Genomic DNA, 24,308 nt, shown 5'->3' with positions numbered 1-24,308 from the left:
ACAAAGACACGGCAACCCCTTACATACTATCGAGACGTTGTTTAAATCGAGACGTTGTTTAAATAAGATACGTTGTTTTTAAATATTTTTTGCTTTTGCTCTTGAAATTTATGTAGCGTAAGGGTGAGAAAACGATGGTTAATAATATAGCTAAAAAGACACAAAAAAAGTCTTAGTAGGATTGAATCCAAGAGCACATCGGTAACCTGTGATGCCTTGCGAGAGCATAAAAAAACCTCAACAAATCCTCAGGTGCGGCATTAAAATATGAAACCTTTCAGAAGTGTTTCCTTCTTTTAATTTAATTTTTATTGATTGTTTTGTTTACTGTTCACCTTTCCTGAAGGCATTCCATTGGTTATAATAGTTGAAGTTTTAGAAATTAAGACCTAATTGTAATGCAGCACTCCCACGAGAAGTTAGCAGATTTGCAACTCTGCTAAAAATAAAAACAGAGTAAAAGCTTTTATTACCAGATAAATGGGGATTAAAATTCTGTTAGTAATTTCGTATGTTTCATTGCATGAATTCACATTTTAAAGACGAGATTAAAGACTTTCCTTGTTATTTTACAATAAATAAAAGGTAATTCTGACTTTTTTTATTTGTAATTCCGAATATTTCCGATGGATGAAATTCAAGGTTCGAAGACATGTACTAAATTAGAATCTATTCCGTGAAGTCGTGCGTGTCCCTGTATCTGAAAACACGACTGTGAAATAAAAAGTTTGTTGAACCAGCAGCTGTGAACCGGAATATTTCCGAAAAGAAAGAAAATTTTAGTGGAATGAGGTGAACGGGAAGATAATGTTTTCCCACTGTTTGGAAAATAATCCATCCAACAACGACTTCCTTCCTTCCAACGACTGGGAAAAAATCATTTTGAATTTATTAATTTCTGTTACCAATGTCGTCTGAATAAAATTGCAGTGTATTGGACAATGATAACTCTCACGCAGACAGAAAAGGGAATTGGCAATATTTTTACACTGTAAATAAATATTACGTATTAGAAAAAATTTAACTCATTAGATTAAATCAGTAAAACGCAACAGATTGAACATAACTTATAAAATGATTCTATTACACCGTATATAATACTCAACGTTAGAAACCTCTTTCACTAATTTCAATAATACTGGGACCTTTCGTAATCACCTACATCTTTAATATATTGTAAACATTTTAAATTAACGAAACAACTTTGAGCCAGGTACAGCCAATTAATGTAAGTTCACGTGGTCTGACTCTTAGTCATAACAAATATAATTACATAATAATAATTATATATATTTTTTTCATTTTACTTTATTTTTAATTCCTTGTACGAAGTAAAAAGAAGTATTGTAATCGCGAAAAAATTCAGGTATCATATTTCAACGGAAATATCTGTTTTGACTTAACCTTTCCCAAATCCATTTGGAATTCCAATTCCAATTTTTTAAATTATTTGCGTGACGTCTGTATGTACGGACAGAATAAAGGACTCTAAAATGCACTTAAAAGGGATTGAAAAGGAATTTCTTTGTGACGTCTGTACGTAAGTATGTACGTACGTATGTATGTATCTCACATAAGGATTAGCCGTAGAACTCTGAACTCTGTATAGGGGACTGTTATATATATATAATATAGGTAAGGAGTGTGTATATACATATCCCTTTACCAGGCTTAAAAGTCCTTATCCGGTCTTTATTTTTGCAATTGCTGGTCGTAGTCGTGCACTTCCAATTACAGAAGTGTTTTAAATTACAAAAACATTCATGTTTAAAAAATGTCAAATTAAAAAAAAAAAAATCATTTTCGGCAAATAACGAAATCTAACTACATACTATATAATGACAGTTTATGTATGCAGTCAGTTTAACGAAAAATACTTAACAATATTTAATACTAGTTTATTGTTGTTCTAAAAAAATATTTAAAATGTTGTGCAAGGAAGTCATATAGTGTTCACATCAGGCTTTTTTATGGAAGATTTTTTTTTTCTAATTATAAAAAATGTTATTTTTATCCAGATTCTTTTATTTAATATGAAACTTGAAACTAGATATCTTTATTGAATGTTTTAGAAGGGCAGCAGAAAGCTAATTTTTAACAGTTTTTGGTAATTTTATCATCTAATATAGTTATTCTTGTATTTTCAAAATAAACCTTAACTTGTGGATAAATAATAATAATCCCTACTTTTTATATTTTTTACATTCTCTTAACTCTGTTTTGCTTAGCGCACATTTGATTAATGGTTTAATTAAACGCCTTAAGAGGGTCTTGTTATATAATTACGAAACAGTAATATTTATTGAAATTCGAGTTGTTTAGAACTGCAACAAATCAGACTTTAGCAAAAATTTCATTTATGTTGCAACAGCATTCAATAACATTCTTTCCATAATCGGCATTTCGTGTACCTTCGATGGACCAATATTATTAATTCAAAAGTATTAATTCAGCACCGAAAACTTAATTTGTATGAAATATAGAAGTAATTTTTTTAAATTAGTGCTAAAACATTTCCTTATCACAATGTACTTATTGGGATAGTAATTCATTTCGAATATTTCATTCGAAGTAGGCCAACGTTATTAACTCAATATCTGTAAACTGCTTTACCTTTGCACAGAAAATTAAATTTGCAATATAATACGAAAATAAAAAAAAAATTTTCAACTTAATTATGGAAATATTCCTTTCATAATGTACTATTTCGAAAGTAAGTCATCTTGAGCTTTCTCGATCTACGCACATTATTGAAAGCCATATTAAATTGGAATAAAACGCGTGTTTGCAATATATCATGAAAGCAAAATTTTTCAGTTCAATAAACCCTCGCCAAACCTAACACCTACAAAGAACTACGCATTTTAGTCTTCAGTTCATTGGAATGCCCATCCAGTTCAGACATTCCGTTACATACACTTATAACATACGTATATGCAGATATACCTTTCAGAGCGCAACCGCCACAATAGACTCAAGCAGAATGCAATGCAAATCATGTCGTAAGGTCCTGAAAACTGCTAAGTATTTCGGGCGCTAGATAATTTTGGAGTTCCACCCATTGAATGCAAAGGAAAAAAAAAAATCCAGATCGTGCAGTCTATAACCTCTTTCCTCTCTATTCTTGGCCTTGCGATCTGCAGGGACGGAAAAAGACAATGTCCTGGTGGTCAACCATGCGTGCCTCGTAACTCATTACGAAATGGCATCCGCTCGTTACCATGGAAACAACAAGCGTGTCCATTTCTTCTGTTCCCCTCTGCTACCACTTTAAGCATCATTGTTGATATTCCTATACCAGGAATAATCAAAAGAGACATTGAGGCAGAATTGTACTGCGGAGGGATATTTGACAAGGTTCTTATCTTCCACTACAACAGGAGCATGTCAAATTGTTATCACTTAAAAGCCATAAACAGTAACCTCAGTTATTCTTTTATACATTTTTGTTGCATTAATATGGATACATATAACGTAGCAGATATTGCTGCTAAGAAACTTTGCATTTACTGTTATTACTGCTCTTGTTACCGATTTCACTTGACTGACGTAAGCCAGGACAAGGTCATGACATTCATGACAAGGAGTCAAATGCGCCTGTCGTTGGCAACAACATTGACTATCATGTAGGCGACAGCCCAACTTTAGCTCAGTTCCCCCCTCCCCAATTTTGAAAAAGAGCACCCCGAGAGGATGCCGAGGGACTCCTACTCTTTTCCCTTACCACAACCTCTCGAAAAGACTTTCGGCTCACCGCATGTTTAGGTTGCTCCCATGTCGCACAGACCCTATATATTTAGAAGCATCCATGCCTTCTCCGGGATTCAAACCCGTGCTGTTCTGTACGGTAGTCAGAGTCACTAACTAATCTGCCGCTTGGGCGACTTGCAGTTATTAATTTTAATAATTGCAAGTCTGGTATAAACTTTGCATTAGTAAAATTTTGGTCTGGTCCCTCATGGAGAACTCTGTAAACAATATTCATATCTATGGAATCATCAAACAAGTATTAAATGTGATTAGCTATACATACTGTTACGAATTTTGTCTTCAGATAGATAATTTTCAGCTCAATTGTTTAGATGGTTGCTTAGTTAATGTTGTTGCGAGTTGTTCAGCGTGAACTGAGATAAATTATTAATTAGTTTTCGCTTTAAATGCGCTGTGCATTTCGTTCTATTTAACGTTTTCAGTTGTTTGAAGTATAACTACTGATTATACTGAGTGGTGTTGTGAACAATTGTACGAATATCTCAGAGGAAAATTCCAGCATTCTGATATATTTCTTTTGATAAGAATATATTTTATTAATCTATTATCGGATTTGTGCATTCAATCTATTACGAACACGTACTCACGCAACAATACATAATGCATCTACTAGCTTAACGTTTTACGACTATTTTTAACAAATTCAACCAAACTTGCCAAATAGTAATTGACAACATTTATTACCATGACTTCTAAACTTCTTTTAAATAAAATATCATCTGCTTGAGGACAAAATGTTCTATCAATTAATATTTGGTTTGATCCAGGTAACATCTGCTCTCATCGATTAGAAAACTGAGCAAACTTTGGTTTGGATTTGGAGTGAATAATAACAACAGATGATGAAGTATCAAAACACACTTTATTGGCCAGTATTCTCAAGACAGCTCCAAAATCACCTTTTTTACAGTCATCGAAGAACTACTATAGACACGCTGTAACAATCAGCGACACAGCCTTCAGGCTACAATGGTGAAGACAGCTTCACGGCAAAGCACCAGAGTACAGCTCCCGACTCTGCTCGGCCGTTCTCGGAACTCTACATACTCTCGAGACTCTCCATGCTACAACTCGCGATGCACTCGACAATACACATGAGTACAGTTCTAGACTCGGAGCTCAACACACTCTAAGATAAAACTCGACGATGCGCTAACTCGCGATACACTAAAAGACTCTCTCGATGCACTCGACGACCAACTCGGCGCTAGACTTCGAAACACTCGCTCAATGACTGACTATCAACTCGCTAGACGAGTCCGCGTACCAGCAGGGTTTATATAGCTTTTGGCTTGTGTTCGAGAAAATTCTGAGCTAAAATAGTAAAAATTCGCTCCAGAAAGTTCTCCATCCGTCTATGGCATATCGCCAGTTTTGTAGCCAAATGTCACCAAATGGGAAATTTCTCGCCAAATGGGGCAACCCTGCCTTCCCTTGCTATTTAAAGCAACCCTAAACCTGCTTTGCGGGGAAGCTATCTTACCGCGCCTGGACATCTCGTAACAATATTAATCAAAATAATTTCGAACAAATTATGACTGAAGAATCCAAATAACTTTGGACAAATTATGACTGGAGATGAAATTTGTGTTTAGTTTATGATCCTGTGAATATATGGCAGACATTTTCTTGGGTTAGAGAAGGTTCATCCCGGTCACAGAAACTGTGGTTTCAGAAATTTTTGAGTGACGACTCTACTACTGCTACTACTCCTTGTTGTTCTTCTCCTTCTTCTATCCTGGTAGCACATTGAACTGACCAATCTCTTCAAAGTCTCACCACAAAGATCATTATTTGAATAGCACTGAAAAGATTTGTGAAATAGTAATTAAAGGTTTAAAAGTGTTTTTCAGAAACCGAGCTTTGTGACGGAATCATGCAGATGTACGAAAATGAGAAACTTCGTATAGACTTTAGAAGTATTGCATATTGAAGAATAAGAAAGTTGTTTTCGAAATCGAACGTACTGTTAAGTTTTCATTGCCACAAGCACGGTTAACCTAGAGCAATTTCTCAAGGATGATTAAGATTCTAGAGTAGCTCGAGTAATAAATACTAACTTATATGGTAGATTCTGAATAACAGAATGGAATGTCTGTTTCATAACAGAGAATGGAATCTCTGTTACTTGAGGAAAACATAAGTTCCAGTTAAACTAAAATATTAAATACTCTCTCTCGATTAAGTATGCTTACTTAAATTTTGGTTTGGTCACGGATATTTTCCGAAGCAATTGCGGCTATCAACGCTAAAGTCAATAATCCGCAGAATAACTGCAAATGGTAAATGCCAGAAGCTCTGTCTCGAACTCACGAACTCGGCACTTATATTAACAACTTTTTGTCCTGCTGAGAGTTAACGAAAATAGAAGCAATAATGCGCAAAATAATAAGACAGCAATGTTAAATAACACAAAATCCTACAAATCTATGAGCTTCTAACTAAAATTCGACAAAAATTAATTTTTAGTACACTCATATAAGCTCATACAAGATGGTATGTATAAATAGTTTACATGGACATATGCCGCCCAAACAGGATAGCGGTTAGTGACTCTGACTGCAGTACCGAAGGACTCGGGCTCGAATCCCGGAGAAGGAATGGATTTTTTGCAAAGATATCATGTATATGCGATATGGAGGCATTCTAGATATACAGCGAGCCTTGAGTCTTCTCGAGAGGTTGTTGGTAGGGTCAGAGGAGTGGGAGACACTCTGACCCATCACCCCGAGGTGCTCTCCTTCAAAACTGGGGGTTTAACTGAACAAAGTCGTACTGTCACCTATAGCACCCAAGACTCTTGCCAACATTAAAGCCAGTCTGGCTTTCTTGTCACGATGAATTTTGTGGGGTTGCTCTGACATTAGACAAACGAGATTAGTCACAACAATAACAACATAAGCATATGATTTATTTTTAATTGTACATTAAGTCCAGGTTTGATTTCGTGATCGATTTTTTGGATTTATCAGTCGACTTAAACGACTTATATGGAGTAATTTCCGATACACAGTCTCGCGCGCTGGAGTTTTTTTTTTTTTTTTTTTTTTTTTTGTTTGTTTTGTTTTAGTTCAAAGGGGCTATGTCCCTGAAGGACTATTGTTTTCGTTTTGCGATTTTGCGTTGAATCACTATAAATGTCCGTTTCCCTTTTCAAACTGTTGCCACCAAATGTTACAGTCTTGCATTATATTTGAAGAAATTAAATAATGAAAAATCTGCATTAAATGCATGTATATTTCTCGCATTGTGATAAAACAACGGTCCATAGGAGCCATCGAATTTTGAATGACGTAATCCTCCTACGAATATGGGCATGTAGAAGACCAAATTTGAAATTTGGAATTTGTTTTAGTATCGATTTCATATTTTGTAAAACTTTAACGAATTTTTGAGTAACAAACTCAATGATTTCAAAGTGAGCAATGGCAAAACTCTACGGGGAAAAGGCGAAAAAAAAAAAAAAACCTTGTTATCTCCAGCGCGCGGAACTGTGTATAGGAAATTCTAAAGATAGGCTCATTTTAAAATTATTTTGCGACATTGCTATTGAACTGAATTTTATGGTTTAAGTGCAAAGAACATGATATTTAATAAATAAAGGTAACACACAAAACGTTAAACAAACGCCCCTTTGGACGTAATTGAAAAATCTGAAAACTTCCAGATTTTTTGTTTTTGTTATACTGATATACGTTTTTATTGTAAATTTATGCACATGTAGTTACATAGTTATTTGTGTATCCTGCTGTTACATTGTGAAGAGCATGAGACTATCTGCATTAGGAGGGATGCCTTTGTGAAGTCTTTATGAAGAGAAAATGTGTTGCTTTTTTGTCTTATAATAGTGCTCTTGTTTGTACTATAGTAAAAGCTGGATTATTCGAGATAATAGGGATGGTAACAACCTCGGATAATCGAACTCGATTAATAGAGACTAAATTTTAAATTATGCCAGTTTTTCTTCGATCAAGTTTATCTGAAATTCTAAAAATAAGTGCAAATTATTATTGACATTTTAAGAAACTGTTTTATCATTAGGCAAAATTTGTTTCCTTCACTTGAATAAATAATCCATTCATGATGTTTTTGTTTCTCGTGAAAAATAATCATGAAAAAAGTGGAATAAACAAATTCCATCAAAATTTCAGTAAATTGCGAAATTTCGCCAGTTTTCTTGCAGACATTTGTATAAGACAATTAAATGTCCGTTACTTTTTTATGTGACAATCCTATCATATATCAAAAACAAAAACAGTAAAGAGTAATAAATGTTAACATTTACAAAATGTTAAGTGGTTTTTTTTTTTAACTACTTATTACGTGCTGCGCCCTTAGGCACTACACGAAAAGGGAGGGATGCCCCGTGGTGATCTTTTTAAGGGAAACTGACTCGTATCTACGTTACACGTGGGGAAAACCACGAAAACGCCCATGCAGCCAGCCCGTTCGGAGGGATTCGAACCCCGAACCGAACTACTAGTGTTCAGCGGCTTTTACCGCTCGGCCGCTGGTGGGCCAGAGTTAAGTGTTTGCTATGCATTTTATTTATCATCGTTATACTAATTTATACATGGGACGAAAACTGATGAAAGTACCCACATGATGAAGTATCCGGATTTATTTGCTCCGATATCTTCACCTGCAAAAGTTGTGCAGAGTCACAAGGATTTTTTGAAGCAGGAAAACGTGAAAAATGAGCAACACCTTCCACGGAACTCGAAACTTAAACCTCTCGAATTCACACCGAGTGTGCTACCGTTACACCCCGAACGCATGCAGAAAGGAGGGAAAAAATTCCTTATATACTCCCCCTTTTAAAAAGTGACTGAGAATGAGGGGATCCAGTCGCCAAATCCCGGTGGTCAAGAATCAGCATCCACCACCGTTTAGTTCGGGCGCCACTGTAAAGTCATTAGGAATTTTTGAAGCAATAAGACGTGAAAAATGAGCAGTGCCTTCGCCGGGACTCGAACCCTGGACGTCTCGAATACACGCCGAGTGTGCTACCGTTACACCAGGAAGGCGGAATGAAAGGAGGGAGAAAATACCTTATACCTGTTGCTTCTTGGAGTTGCAATAAAAGGTTCTCAATTTTTGGTTCTTTTTTTTTTTTTTTTTTTTTTTTTTTTTTTATCTTCTAGAATGTTTATACACAAAGATTATGCGAACTCTTAATATACAAAAGTTCTAACTCAATATCTGAAAACTGTGGAAAATATCAAAATATTTAGCTTAAATATTCTTTGTTTTGAAGTTGTGAATGGCAGCGATTTGTAAAACAATTTGAAATGGAATCCTTAGTTTTAAAATTTTCATTTTCGAAAACAGGCACATATATTTAAAATTCTGAATTTTAAGGCTCCAGCGATACAATCATAGTAGGATGTTATAATCCTTATTATTACGATCTAATTTTATGCTTTTCATTTTGCGAAGTGTTTTGATGTTAGTTTTAAAATATTATGAGATGGATGAGCTTTGACGCATGTGTGACCAACTTTATTCGCTTTAGGTCTTACTTCCAGGGTTAAAAATGACACCAACATCTTGATTAATGTGATTCAGAAAGGCAAATAAAAAAAGAAGAGTGAAGAGAAATATATATATGAGGAGTGAATGTTCTCAGCCGATCAAAGTTTACACTTACAAGTAATGTTTTTAAAAATCAGAGTAATCGAAAACAATCTGAGAGATTCAACAACCATTGAACAGACAAAACATTTAATTCTCTCCGTGAGCTCTACGAGTTACCATCAATATTAATACAATAACAAAAAATTTTTCTGAAATAATGAAAGCTATCGGATTTCATATTACGCCGGAAGGAGCGTTTTTCTAACGTTTTGAGTGTTACCTTCATTTATTAAATGTCATGTTCTTCGCTTTTAAACCATAAAATTCAACTCAACAGCAATACAACAAAATATTTAAAAAGAGCATATCTTTAGGATTTCTGATATACAGTCTCCCACTCTGGAGATAAAAATATTTATTTATTTATTTATTTTTCGTTCAGTGTTGCCGTTGCATGCATTGAAATCGTTGCGTTTACTAAACAAAATTTTGTTAAAGTTTTACAAAACTTGAAGCAGATGATAAAACAAATTCCAAATCTGAGCTTCCAGATGCCCATATTCGGTATAAGATTGCGTTATTCAAATTTGATGGGTCTAGGTACAGTTGTTTTATCACAATGCGAGAAACATACATATATTTATCTAGATTCTTCATTATTTAATTTCTTTAAATATAACACAGGGCGATAAGTTTTGGTGGCAACAATTTGAAAAGTGAAACGCCGTTTTATAGTGGACGATGCAAAATGCCAAAACGAAATTAATAACTCTTCTGGGAAAATTGCCCATTTGGGCTAAAAGTTATTTAAAACGAATCATTGGGGACAGTAAACAAAGGATTCAAAGCTGGAGAGACAGGTTAGATAAGTTGGTCATTTTTCATTTAAAACATTATTTGATTGGTAAGAGAATCAAGGACTTAGTAGTAACTCTATAAATCGCTGTATGATCATGCCAGTTTTTAATCAACTAAAGGTATATAAAAGGAGTCCTGAACGGTTAAAGAATGCTGGATACTAGTAGTTCATCCTGGGTTTGAAGCCTTTCATGAAGATACGCATTCCCTTAGATAGATAGCTTTTATGTGTGCTGTCCTCCCGGGGGTCGACGTAGTACTGGCTAGGATTTGTACTTGGGCAGTCTCGGCCACGGGGGTATAAAATTTATGAACTTGGCGATTCCCGATGGTCCACGGGGTGGGTCTATACTCACTCTTCATGGGCTGGGAGGCGTAAGTAGTCATCCGCCAGGGTATTGGTAGCCAAATAGCAAACTGGACCATTGAGAGTCTGGTCACTGCTGTCCTTGGTATTCCATGTAAAGCCTAAGGAGAGGGTCATCCCGTGTAGTGCTGGCAGGTAGCCATAATGAACGGCCAGTCATCGCTCCAAGTTCTCATGCCCACCCCACCGTGGTCTCGGTCTGGCCAAGGCCATTTTGATGGGAGATCAAGATGGCCTTAGTCTCCATCAAGATGGCCTTGATCTGGCCGGGACGGTGGTTCTGACTGGCCCATGTGTAGCGGTGGGAAAGAGGGAGCCTTAAAATTATTGGTGTCTCGAGGTTGTGGGATCCCTGGGCCCAGCAGGAGTGTAAAATCGTCATCTTAGAGTGACACTGACTGATGCTTTGTATCAGTCCCCAAAGTGTGATTTAGCTCACGGGTTGGGTATAAAGTTTAGTTAGTTAGTTATGTATGTTGTAAGTTGTAAATAGTAAGTAAGTAAGGTGTAAGAAAGTTGTTGTAAGTAAGATTTAAGTAACATAACCATCGAAGAGGTGTCTGTACACTGCTCCAAATTTTAAAGACCTCTGTTCAAGGTTTCATCATCTACTAATGGCAGATGACCGAGTGGTAAACAGTGGTAGATCAGACAGGGGGGAATTCGTGATAAATAGTGATAGAATGAGATTGATCCAAATTTTGAAGAACCTGTTAGTTGGATGGAAATTTCCATGGTTTTCCAGATTTGTAATGAGAATAAGAGAGTAATGAGATCCTTAAAATATCCTCTATGAAAGCCTTCCCTTTACTAGACAGCTTTTATGTGCTTCACTATAATGAAGGTAAGCCAAAACTTTTTTGTGGCTAAATTTTCACACAGATTAATTTCCTTTTCACCGTCAGGTTAGCATTACTTACACCTCCCATCAGCGTCCGAGCGACAAAATCGCTGAATACTGGTACCCTGGTTTCGATTTCAGCCAAAAAGGTTGGTTGCACTGGCGTTTCTATCGTTTCCCCGTGTGTAACGTGAATACGAGCCAGTTGTTGTAAAACTGTCCTCCACGAAGGCATCCCTCTCCTTCAGCAAATAACGTGGACTTTGTCTTAATTAAATAACCCAAAACCAAACTAATCATTACTCACATCAGTGGTTTTTGTGTTCTAGATATTTATGACACGAGTGATATTTTTCATCACTCAAAAACCTCAAAACTTGGTTCTTTGTTATCTATATTTATCCATTAGTAAACGTCATTTTAAGCAACGTCTTCGCATTCCTTTATCCTCCGAAACGTGTCTATGAATTAATTACCAGTTAGTGTTGTTTTCATATTTAAAACATGTAAACTACATCTTTTACAGTAATGTACAATGGGAAGGTTGTTATATGATCCATCATTAATGAGAAAGGTGAAAAAAAAATCAATCACTGAAAAGAACATTCGTGAATGTTACTGATTTTTCCTGCACTTTTTTCTAATATGTTTTATATTTTACCAGCGATTTTTTTAAACTGATTCCTGGCCTGGTTCACGGAGGTCTCGGTTAATTCAGATCCATTTAAAAGAATTTCTGCTGTGCTGTCAACTAACAAAAAACTTTTAAAGTATTTCATTCTTAATTAACGTAAGAGATATATTTCTTACGAACAGAAAAAAAAATTAGTTAAATCAGAAAGAGCTAATGATGAAAGTATATTTTCTCACTGGAGGTTAATTGACATATCTTTCCGGAGAAAATCGTATGACGCGTGTTGTCTTGCAACGGAACAGATCTGAAATAACTTCACACTGCATAAAGCATTTATACTCTCAGAGATTATTTAAAAAGGAGGAAAGAATTGCATTGTTGCCACTAGTACAAAAATGCCGCTTCGAAATTTCATTGAGTTGGAGCAATATTAGAACTCTTTAAAGCTTTTACTAAATGTTTGCAAGAGTTATGTGAATAATTATAAATATATTTCCACACAGGTTGAAATACAGTAAGATCTGACGATCCTAATAACCAAACCTAGCGGTAAATCCTTTTTTATTTGCCGCACATTTATACCTTCAGATCTTCAGATGATTGTTTACTGGGACATTATGACCCATTAACATGAATTCTAAGCCGACAGCAGCTGCAGAAAAGCAAATATATGGTTTGAATGTTTCTTTTGACAGCATTATGTTGTCAGAGTTCCTGTTGACAGCTACATGTGCTTGATATATCTGATGACCTCTTCTCAGCGTATGACGCGGAATTAGCTTTTGTGTGTTTTGTTTCGAAAGCCTACACAATGGTGCTCCGGTATTAGAGTTACTGTAATTGCACGAAGATAGTTTTTAACTTGAAATAGTAGTTTTCATTATTATACTGGATGTCTTATGCCGGAAAACTCCATTGCAAAAAATACGGGCATTTTTATGAAGATCAGGTTATAACGTCTTGTGTTTTTTGGAAGCGTAAAATGTACGAAGTATATGAAGACTTAGAAGTGAATTATCACTATGTCTTGTAAAGTACCACAGAGACGGGGAAAAGGATGTAAAGTACCCTTTTATATGACTCAAATAAAAGTAAACAGAAGGCCCCACTCTTGCTTACACAATATAGCAAGCAGTTATGGCTTAAAGCAAAGATAAAAAATTTGACTTCGTAGGGCTTTATTTAAGTTAGTTAACAGTTAATTTTATTTTGAAGCAGCTTTCTTATTACTCTTGCTTTCAATCCACGCTTTCTTGCTAGAATGTAAATGAGGTAGCACGCATGTATTCTAATGAGGTAGAAAGAAGTTTGTATTTAAGGGAAAGTTTTGGAAGGTAAATTTAGAGAGAGAGAAGGAAAGATTCTGCCGTATTCTGACTACCTCAAGCCACGTTGATATCTTTGATTTATTAGCAATTAGATTTCTGTGGCGTTAAGCACTTCTAGCCATTCGGCTTGTTTACGCTGACTTTTACGAGTCAGAGCCTATCTGCGCGTTAAGTGACCTGGGAAAAGCCGTCAGACTAACTTAATTCTATTATATTTTTAGTTTATTGTTACTTTTCGAGTTAAGACAAAAGAGTTGCCTTTTTGTAAGCAAGATCATCTGTGAATATATTGCGTTAATAAAGGGTTCCTTATACCCTTTCTCTAGACTTTGTCATACTGAAGGGTAATTAATACCTTACTCAGTCTATTGACGTCTAGTTAGTTTATGCTCGCTAAGAATACTAGAAGCTAAAACTTGACTAAATTAACTAACGTTAGCTAACGGCTACACAATTAAAGTAATGCGCAAGTTAGCTCTGACCTAAATGTCAGCATGACAAGCCTAATGCCGAGATATAACGTAGCGCCGCAGAATACTACTCTCAGAAGAATACAAATCAGCGACATGGCCTTCAGCAGACGGAACACGCTCTGATTCTACGCTCTAAAACCTTCCTTTAAATACTATCTGCTTTCTACCTCATTTGAAAATCACGCGAGCTAGAAATTTACATTCTGGAAGGAAAATGGAAATGAGGAGGACAGGAAAGCGAATTAACATAAAATAACTGGTTAAAGAAATAAACGAGACCTTACAAGGTCTTAATTTGAAACCAATAGCCTTTGTAAGATAATGGTACAACTGATAATAGGGCACAATAGGTTTGCGTGTACTTTATTAATCAAAGTAGCAAACTGATCGGAATGATATAGGATGGTCCTAAACAGTCCGAACCCGAAGCAAGTGGAGAACGCATTCAATGCAAGGCAATATTATGTAAAGTGGTCCAAGGTAAATCGTACTGAATATGTGAGATTTCACTTGCGTTGGGTTAGACTTATCTTGTGTCTGCGAAAATATCGCAGAGGAAAACGTCGCTGAGGAAACAACGCAATACGAAAACATCGTCATACAAAACATCGTGAGGGAAAGGAAAGCCAGGAGAAAGCATCGCAGCTCTGAAACATCGGGATGACGTTTTCGACAGCGATGCTTCCGCCTGTAACCCGTTTATCTTGAGTGACCCGATATTTTTCAGTGCTAAAAAAGTGACATATAATTTTGGCATTATAAAAACGTCTTTAGCGTAGTTGTTTCACTTTTTTTTTTGGCTGTTACATTACGAAGTATTACGCTATCAGGTTATTTATCATACTCATGATTTCACAAGAGTCATGCAGAACAAGATTTAACCCTTTTTTTTATTAATTGTGCTTCAAAAATAGATGAATCCCTAACTGATGCCTTTTCACATGCGTAAAAATATGAACCTTAGGGTATATAAAGAAGGGGGAAAGTAAGATATCAAAACTTTCCTGCACATATTTTAAGACATCAAAACCTTATAGCACATGCTGAGGAGACCAAAAGAAAGGGATATATTGGGATACAGCATGAAAAACTAGGGAGGATGTATTTAGGAGATTAAAATGATGTTCTGGGATGTCCTGAGGATGTGAGAGGTAGAATCGGGATTCTTCGCAACGTCTCATAGGCTATGGAAGGGACCTAACAAGGAAGCCCTGGAAAGTTATTGGAATCTGGCATTAAGGGCCCAGGCGTATGTATTTAAGACATCAAAATGTTATTTCGGGATGTGTAGAGGATGAAGTTGGTGGGATTTAAGATCTGCACATCTCGTACGCTGTCGAAGAATCAATAAAAGGTGTCCTGGCCATATACTGGTGATGTGACATTAAACACTCGAGAGGATGGATTTAGGAGATTTAAATGATATTCCGGGAAGTCCTAAGGATGCGGTAAATGGGATTTTAAATCTTCACAGCATCCCGTATGCTATGGAAATAACGAATGCAAAAATGTCGTGGGGGTATACTGGGATTTTATTTAGCGGGATGGGACAAGATAGTGCCCAGCTAAATTTAAGTGCGGCGAAATGATTTTTTCTGTAAAGAAAGTTGACCAATTTTAACTTGCCCGTGGGCGGCCGCTGCTGTATTGGATGTGAGGTTAAGCCCTCTGGTGAATTTTTAGGAGGTCAGGGGGATATTCCATGATGTCCTAAGAATACATTATGTAGGAATTAAAACCCTCACAATATTCCATACACTTTTGAAAGAGACTTAACCAAGCTGGCCTGGTATATAATTAATGTGACAATAAATATTCGAGAAGATATGTTTGGGAAGTTATTTCGAAATGTGATATTCCGAAATGTTCTAAGAATGGGTGCTGAGTTTGTAAACGACATTCTCAGACATCCCGAGAGGAATTAGAATTCTCAGACTTCCATATCTATATTTCTTTTTATTGTAACTTTTCCATATCTATATTTTTTTAATTGCCTAAAAGTGCTTAGAGGTTTTATACATAAATGTACTTCTTATTTAAATTAGTATTTTCTAAAGAATTATCTAATTAACATAGTTTAAAACGTATTAAATTTACAATATATCCAACTGAAAATTTCTATCAACATTTGCAGCATTTTTGTAATTAATCAACGGTGTTTTAAACATCATATATTCGTACGCCGTAGAGAATTTTTCTTTTGATATTTAACACAATTGTAAAGTTACAGTGTTATTATCCCAAATGAAATGCCCTCACATTTTCGTAATCATAACAAGGCAGTTGATAAACACGCTCTGCGATAACTTTAGGTAAGCAAATAAATGAACACACGTAACAACTGAAGAATAAAAAACTTGAATCCTTCTGTCTCGTTTGAATAGGAGTTATCGGTGGAAACTTGTTTTCATTTGACCTCATGTTCGATGTACAACTTCGTGCACTCATAAAGGTGAAAGCATTATCTTTGCACGAAATGTTCATGTAATTAATTCGCTTCAAAAGCGTTTCAAGGTTAACTCTTTATTATGCATATTTTAGCATCGCATGTTGACTATCTGCAGTTTTAAAATTAGCACTTTGTATCCCCCAAAGAAGTGTGATTTATAATAAAGTTTTTCTTTAATTATTTTCTTGTTATACCCTTCAAAGTGATATTATTATTTTCGATTAGTGTTAAAATCCCGTTCGTAATAAATAAAGATTAGAAGCATAAGATCAATGTATAAGACCTATTTTTTCTTTTTTTTTTTTTATATCAACTTAAAAAAGCTGTTTTTTTTAATTATTTTTTAATTAAATGATATAAGAACCTTATAAGAAAGAATTTTAATGCTTAAATTCGAACTAATAAAATTCTTTATTTCGAAAAACATATGAAGCTACTTATCTTTATCCTAATCATAGCCAATCTGTAGCAAATTTTAAATCCAGTTTTCATTCTTTTTCCACTCTCAACATTAAAATTATAAAAATAAATTTAGTTTTTTTTTTTTTTTTTTTTTTTTTTTTTTTTTTTTTTTTTTTAGATACACGTTTCGAGAGCATTTGGGCTAAAAATATTTAAAACAGAAATCTTTAAAATTTTAAATAGGCAGACTGGAGATAAAAATGTCTTGTTCCGTACACTGTTGCCATTCCTCGCTTTGAAATAATTGAGTTTTTTAATCGAAATTTCTTTAAAGTTTTACAAAATATAAAATAGATAATAAAATTACTAATTCAAAATTCAAAGTTCGGGTTTCCAGATGCCCATGCAGTTGTAAAGGACTATGTTATTCAAAATTTTATGAATCTAGGTATCTTTGTTTTTTCACAATGCTAGAAACGTACACACATAATACAGATTCTTCATTTATTTTTTTTCTTTAAATATAATACAGGGCAATAATATTTGGTGGCAACAATATGAAAAGTGATTCAACGCTATTAGTGATCCGACGGAAAATGCCGTTTCGAAACTAATAGCCCTTCTGGGCTAACGCCACTTCGGGCTAATAAAATGATAAAATATTTTAAAATGAGTATTTTTTCGTGTGTAATTACAATCACGCGCGTGTTAACGTGTCCAAGTAGTTAAGGTATCCGATAGCAAATAGGAAGATCCGTGGTTCGAATCCGGACCAAAAGCACATATGTCCTCTCACGCTTTCAGACTCGGTAACTTCTAACAATGTATGTATATTTACATATCATAAAATGATAGTGTCATCCATCTCGGCTCTCAAATACTTCAGTCGTTTTTCTTTCTTTTTCAAATAATTAATCAGAGATCCCCAAACTTTTTGTACTTTAGAATTCTAGAATATTGGTGGGGTCACGTGCACATTTATTCTTTCAAGATAAATTGATATGATTAGTAGGTTCAAGGTTGACATGATAAGTAGTATGCATAATATAAAAAAATATTCCAAAAATGTAATTTCAAGACATAAAATTATTAATTTTATTCTTATCTGTAAATGATTACTAAAAAGTACAGATAAAAATTTGCAAATTCTTTGGTTTATATATTTTTGCTGAAAGATTTCTTTGCAGAAATGTAACTCGTATAGTCAATGTGATATTTGGCATTGTCTTTCATAGGCCATTGATTCATAATAAGGAGAGTATTATGATAATCCTGCTCGTAATCAATTATCAAATTGTTCAACTAAGTCGAGATCTGCATTTTGATTTTATGATATTCGTTGTTAAAAACAATTGTAAGGATTATGTTAATTTTATTAACAGTTAAATTTCAAGTTAAAGTTCCTTTCCTGTCAAATTCTTAACTTCAACTTACTACTTCCGGCCAGAACGTAGTTTTGGAATTTGCTGAATATTTAATGAGGAGGAGCGGTATTTAAACCACAAAGTTACTTACTGAGTCAGAGAGAATCAGAGTTTCTGATTTACGCGCGTCTGCCTTTTTGGCCGCTCTCTCTCTCAAAGCTGTTATTACGCTCGGCCGTACTCAGGGCCTTGCTAAAGCTTCGTAGTAAAATAAGTTAAGGGGCCAACTCTAATTGAACCTTGATAGCTTCGGCTATACTTCTTTTAGTTAATCTTAGTTTTAGTTTAATTCTTAGTCTTTTAAGTTCAAGCTAAAGTGCGGGCTTTGCTTGTATACTCCCAGGCGGAGTTTTGTTAAATCTTATTGGAATAATAAAGGGTTATTTACCCTTCTATCTTGTTGTTTCTTGTCACCGAACTCTAGCGATTATTCGCTTATCAGTTCTTAGACTCCTCACTTCCAACATTAACTTAGAATTCCAAAGTGGTGAACTCTACACAATGATAGTTGACATTTTTTAATTGTTAATAAATAATTGGGTCAAAATGGCAAATTGGCTAGGACAAGACACTAGTACCTTTAAATCTTTAAACTGGAGTAATCACAATCAAACAGGGGGGTCAGGTAAGTCTATTTAAAATTAGGCGTCCCCAGCCAACTCCTGCATTTATTCATTTGACATAAGTGACATAATAAGGCCGCCCAGACAGGGTACTGGTTGGTGAAGCTGATTATCAGGGATCCCTGAGACTGCCCAGTCGGATTACTGGCCGGCCTGGGGATGCTGGAGTAAGTATGGATTCGGAGGTAAGTGCATAGTGTCTGTGAGGCATAGACACACTTCAAACATGCAGCGAGCCGAAAATTCTCTCGATCGGCTTGGCAGTAAAGAAACAGGAGTGGGAGACGCTCGCAACTGTCTCCCTGACAATTGTCCATCAAAGCTGGAGAGAGAATGGACAAAGTCGTACTCTCACCTATATGGTGCTCAAGAATCATATCATCAACACACGCAATCTTATACTCCTTGCCATGACAAAAATTTTGGGTTTCTCTTATTGATTTTGAAATAAAATTACGTTCTAGGAAAAGGAGAAGCACGATTTTCTACCTACACTGAATACAAATATAATTTTTGAAGTATCAGTGTGACTTGAGGTGAAAACGGTCCTTACCTACAAAGCGGTTTCCACTACTAATAGATAAATAGATTCTTTTTTTTTAAAGCCAAAAGGGGTGCTAACCCAGAAGGGCTATTAGTCTTGAAACAGCATTTTGCGTCGGTTCACTATAAATGTCCTTTTCACTTTTCATATTGTTGCCACCAAATATTAGAACACTGCATTATATTTAAAGAAATTAAATAATGAAGAATCTGCATGAATGTATGTATGTTTCTCGCATTGTGAAAAAATAACGGTACCTAAAGGCATCAAATTTTGAATAATGTACATGTCAACTAGGACATGGGCAAGTGGAAGCCCGAATTTTGAATTTCGAATTTGTTTTATTGTCTATTTCACATTTTGTAAAACTTGAACAAATTTTTTTTAAAAAAACTGCGATTACAACGCGTGCAGTGGCAACACTGTACGACATAGAACATTTTTATCCCCAACACCCGAGATTGTCTGTTGGGAATTCTAAAGATGTACTATGTTTTAATATTTTGTAATATTACTGTTGGATTGAATTTTATATGGTTTAAATGTGATGAACATGATACTTAAGGTAACACACAAAATGTTAAAAAAAAAAAAGCCCCTTTGTTTGTAATATAAAATCTGAAAGCTTTCAGATTCTTTACTTTTCTTTCTTTATTTTTTATTTTATTTTATTTTGATATCCAATGGAAAACCGCACTTGCTGCTATTCCTTTATTATTTATGGCTTGGTATCGGATGTCACACATACTTACTTCCAAGAATCAAGAACAATAGAAAAACGGAAGTTCTTATGAATAAAAATGAAGTAACTCTATACGTTACAACTAGAACTGGCTGAAATATTTCATGAATTTATTATGAGAACAAAAAATAATTCTTTATCCTAAATTTAAAAACACGAGCCTGAAAATTGACTCAAAATTTCATTCATAAAGTTAGATTGAAGAGCTATATGAAATCTGTATATTCAAATTCTTTATTACATCGATGAGTGAAATTAGATGGACTATATTTATTTTATTTATACAAGCGCCAGACACTCGGCCACTAAGCCATTAGCTTTGATCTGGCTTCCGAATACTAAACAATACTTAAGAACAATAGAATTAAAAGCTAATAGTGCAGTGCATTCGTCAATATGCTCCTTATCTATGGGCTGTCCAAAGTTACAGATTACTAGCAGAAGAGTTGAATTTTAAAAGATGGCAAGAATTTTAAAAAGATGGGCATTCAGACAATCGTGCCTAGTTAAAAGATGAATTAACGCCATAGCGACAGGACGAGGAAAGTCTGGAATAACTGTCTTAGAAATAGGGAGACACTCCCAGGCCTTTTCCTTTGCTTCATGTGATAGGTAGGAAACCAACCTCCTCTTAAATTCTAATTTAATTAGGAGTTTTGTAGAATTAAAAGTCATATGGTTATTAGTATTTTGCAAAATAGTCGTTCCTGTCTTTGTTAGGAAGTCGGCTGTTTCATTTTCCTCGATGCCACATTGAGCTGGAATCCACTGCAAGACAAATGAGTCGGCCAGAGTGTTGAAAATCTTCCTATACTTGTTCGGAAGTGCAAAATTTATTGTTAGAGATAGTCTGGAAAGCTACTTTCCTCGGACAAAATAACAGCTCGAGGGAAATTGTATTTCTTAGCGCTTAATTGATTCAGAACAATAAATATAGCCTCAACTTCACCATCAGAATTGGTAGCATCTCCTCCCTGTATTTCTTAACGCTTAATTGATTCAGACCAATAAATAGAACCCCAACTTCACCATCAAAATTGGTAGCATTTCCTCCCATTGCCTTATAGGATGCAAAATGGGTGCAATAGATTCCTGCACCAGCTCCAGTACCCCGCTCAGTCATGGATCCGTCAGTATAAACATGGGTCCAAAATCTTTTCTTAATAGTTTCATAAGTAATGGCTCTCATCTAGGCAGTGGCCATCTCACTCTTATCAATTTTCTCGTCAAGATGTACGCAGAAGTCACCGTAATCCAGAGGAACCAAAGGTACAGTCATTACACTCATTTCTCGAACATGATCTAAGTCTTCTCCTAACTGATAACCAATTTGATTGAACTTGATGTCCCCTTGTGTCTTTAAATTTATATCATTGTAAAAATTGCAGTTCCTCCAATATTTATTATTTGGGAGCCTGCAAAGTTTTTGAAACAAAACTGCAGCATTTATACGAATGTCATGCATGACAGGAGAAATATTGGTTAACACTTCCATAGCCGTTCTGGATTTTAACTACATCTCTTATTAGGCGAAGAAATTGGTTTTGTAATAGATGCAGTATATAATTGACAAATATTTATAAGGAGTTATTTTTCCGTGCATCTTTCTGTAGGGTGAAAATAATCCAAGAAGGCATCCGTGTTCTTAGGCAGATAGCCCTAGTGTGCTTTGCCATAATAAATTCATTTATAGTGCAAGTGATTAACAAGCTCAACCTGCAAATGGAAAACTTGTGATTAGAAGCCGGAAGAGCGTACATCTGTCTTCTCACACTAAATTCTAGAATTATTAAAATCTGTTATGTTAAACTAACATATTTCAGCTTGCTAATTTCAAATAACTAATCAAATTTTACATTTATTACGCAGTTGTTTACATTAAACTGTGAAATGTGAGATTTAATTGCAAATGCGGCTGTAATGTTTGTGAGGTTGAATCTAATTACCAATTAAACTACACTTATTTAATCTCCCTTTGCTTAAATGAATTTTTGTATTCACACTTGTAAAAATTTTAATCTCCAAGAAAATTTGTAGGAGGTAAAAGATTTAATAACAGCTAATTATCTGTAGCAAACCTAAACTTAAACAAATTATAATTTTACGAGTTCTTGAGCTCTTGTTTTATACACAATGGTGCTTGTTATGTATGTAAAACGTCGTACCGAAATACTGTCCATCGAAAGGAAATCTTGGATCTCATATAAGGAGTTCAGTTCACCAGAAGAAAGAGGGCACCCAGACTTGACAAGCTCTATTGGCTGAATTAATTGAGTTAAACGCCTCCAATTCCTAAAGTAGATCCAGGGAAGCATAACCTTCCTGGTCAACCCAGGATTTTTGATTCACAAAAAAAGGATTTTAATTTCGCAAAGTGTGGAATTTGAAATACAAGTCAGCAGTGAACGGTTACGCATCCACCGCAAAAGCACAAAGAACTAAGTTTGGCATCGACCGTCCTCCGGTGGTGACGATGGAGGTAAGAAAGGAAGGAGAGGCCAACTCCGCATTACAAGTGAAGCACTGCTCCGAGCCTTCGGCCTCCAGATGCGGTGTTTTTTGTTTGCATTCAGAAGCTCCTTTGACAGAGTTTTGATAGTATTTCGACACACGACAGTTCTATGCGAATCGAAAAACGGGACACTTCCTCATAAAAGAAACATTCATTGTGTGATGGATAATAGCAATTTGTATAGTTTACTGACATTTAACAAAAATCACATATCGGTTATTTTTCGATAGCAAACAATAGCGATTTTGATTATGAATTTGTTTCATCAAATTCTAAGCTGTTGAACTACAAAAATATAGATTTTAGCAAAAGAATGAAAAATACCTTAAGGAACATTTAAAACAGTATACATCTTTCAATTCCTTGATAGAGTATTCGCTCCTTATATTTTATGTTCCAAACGCCAAAATGTTTTAAATAAAATAAATTTTTTTGTCATCCACATATTGTTGTAACATGTACTTATTAAAAATTTTTAGAGCAGAGGCTTTATAGCTGTTAATTTTAAACTCATCGTTTAATTTTTATATAACTGAGAAATTATATTTTATTGTTTACACTTTTTACTTATTTGGGTTAATTAAAAAATAAAACTAAAACCAAATGCTTCAATCCTCGTCAAAATTAATAAATATACACACAGATATGCCAATAAGTTAACTTTTCCATACATTTGTGTAAAATTATGTACAGTTTTACACAAATGCCTGGAACAGAAGACGGATACATTTGCGAATTCGACGAATGAAGCAATACTATACAGAGTAAGGCAATCATTGCGATATAATGACAATGCGGTTAATGTTTAAATGGGAAATGAAGAGTTATTATTTATTTTATATTATCAGAGAATTATTAAACTGGGTGAAATGGCTAAAAGAGTTATTGAGTACTCTGCCAAGATATATTTACTAGAAAATTTGAATCTGATAATGAATGTATCCTAAAACGTGTTTTAAATCAAAAGTTTGAAATTTGATGGCTAAATGTAAATATAAAGTATGCATGTTAAAATACTTGTAATTAGGCACATGGGTCAGGTTAAGTTTTTATTAAATAGAGTAAGGCTTGCAAGGGCTTTCTGCCTAAAGGGGGAAATGCTATCGAAGAGGAATTTCGAAGAAAAACTGACCTTTGATGAGTGTTAAAAATAATGAATGTAATTTTCATTCAAATTATATATATACATATTTCTTATGTAAAAATTTCGGGTATATGATAAATTATTGTAAATTATTTTACTCAAAAATATAGTGAATGCACAGACATTAAAGATTTGCCGAAAATGAAAAATATGAAATATGTACTGGTGCATATTTCATATTTTTCATTACGCATATACTTGCATTTCATTACGCATATACTTTCATTTACGCATATACTTGCTAAAAGCATGTATCTGCCTTTAACAAAATATGTAAGTATTTATTAAATTATTTATAAATGTATTTGATGAAGGATTTATTCATTTATAAACTCCTGTGAAAGTTACTGTTAAGAAATCTAATTATCAAATGTATCTAAATTTATAATGATTATAAATATTATCTAAATATATAATAACCTTAACATTAAATTATAAACATAAATTGAAATGCTGTTGACAAATACGTTTATAAAACTATTTAAGCGAGAATTGTTCGTACTGGAAAGCAATCTGTTAAAAGGTATTGTAAAGCAAATTCTATGAGATGCGTACTTAAGGAATAAAGAAGAGTTTTAGAATATGTATTGTTAAAATTAAGAGTAAAAAAAAAAATCTC

The sequence above is a fragment of the Stegodyphus dumicola genome, chromosome 2 (genome assembly GCF_044657685.1).
Source record: "Stegodyphus dumicola isolate Sdum_Otavi_A_Nest chromosome 2, ASM4465768v1".
NCBI lineage: Eukaryota > Metazoa > Arthropoda > Arachnida > Araneae > Eresidae > Stegodyphus > Stegodyphus dumicola.
This window is presented reverse-complemented; position numbering follows the sequence as displayed.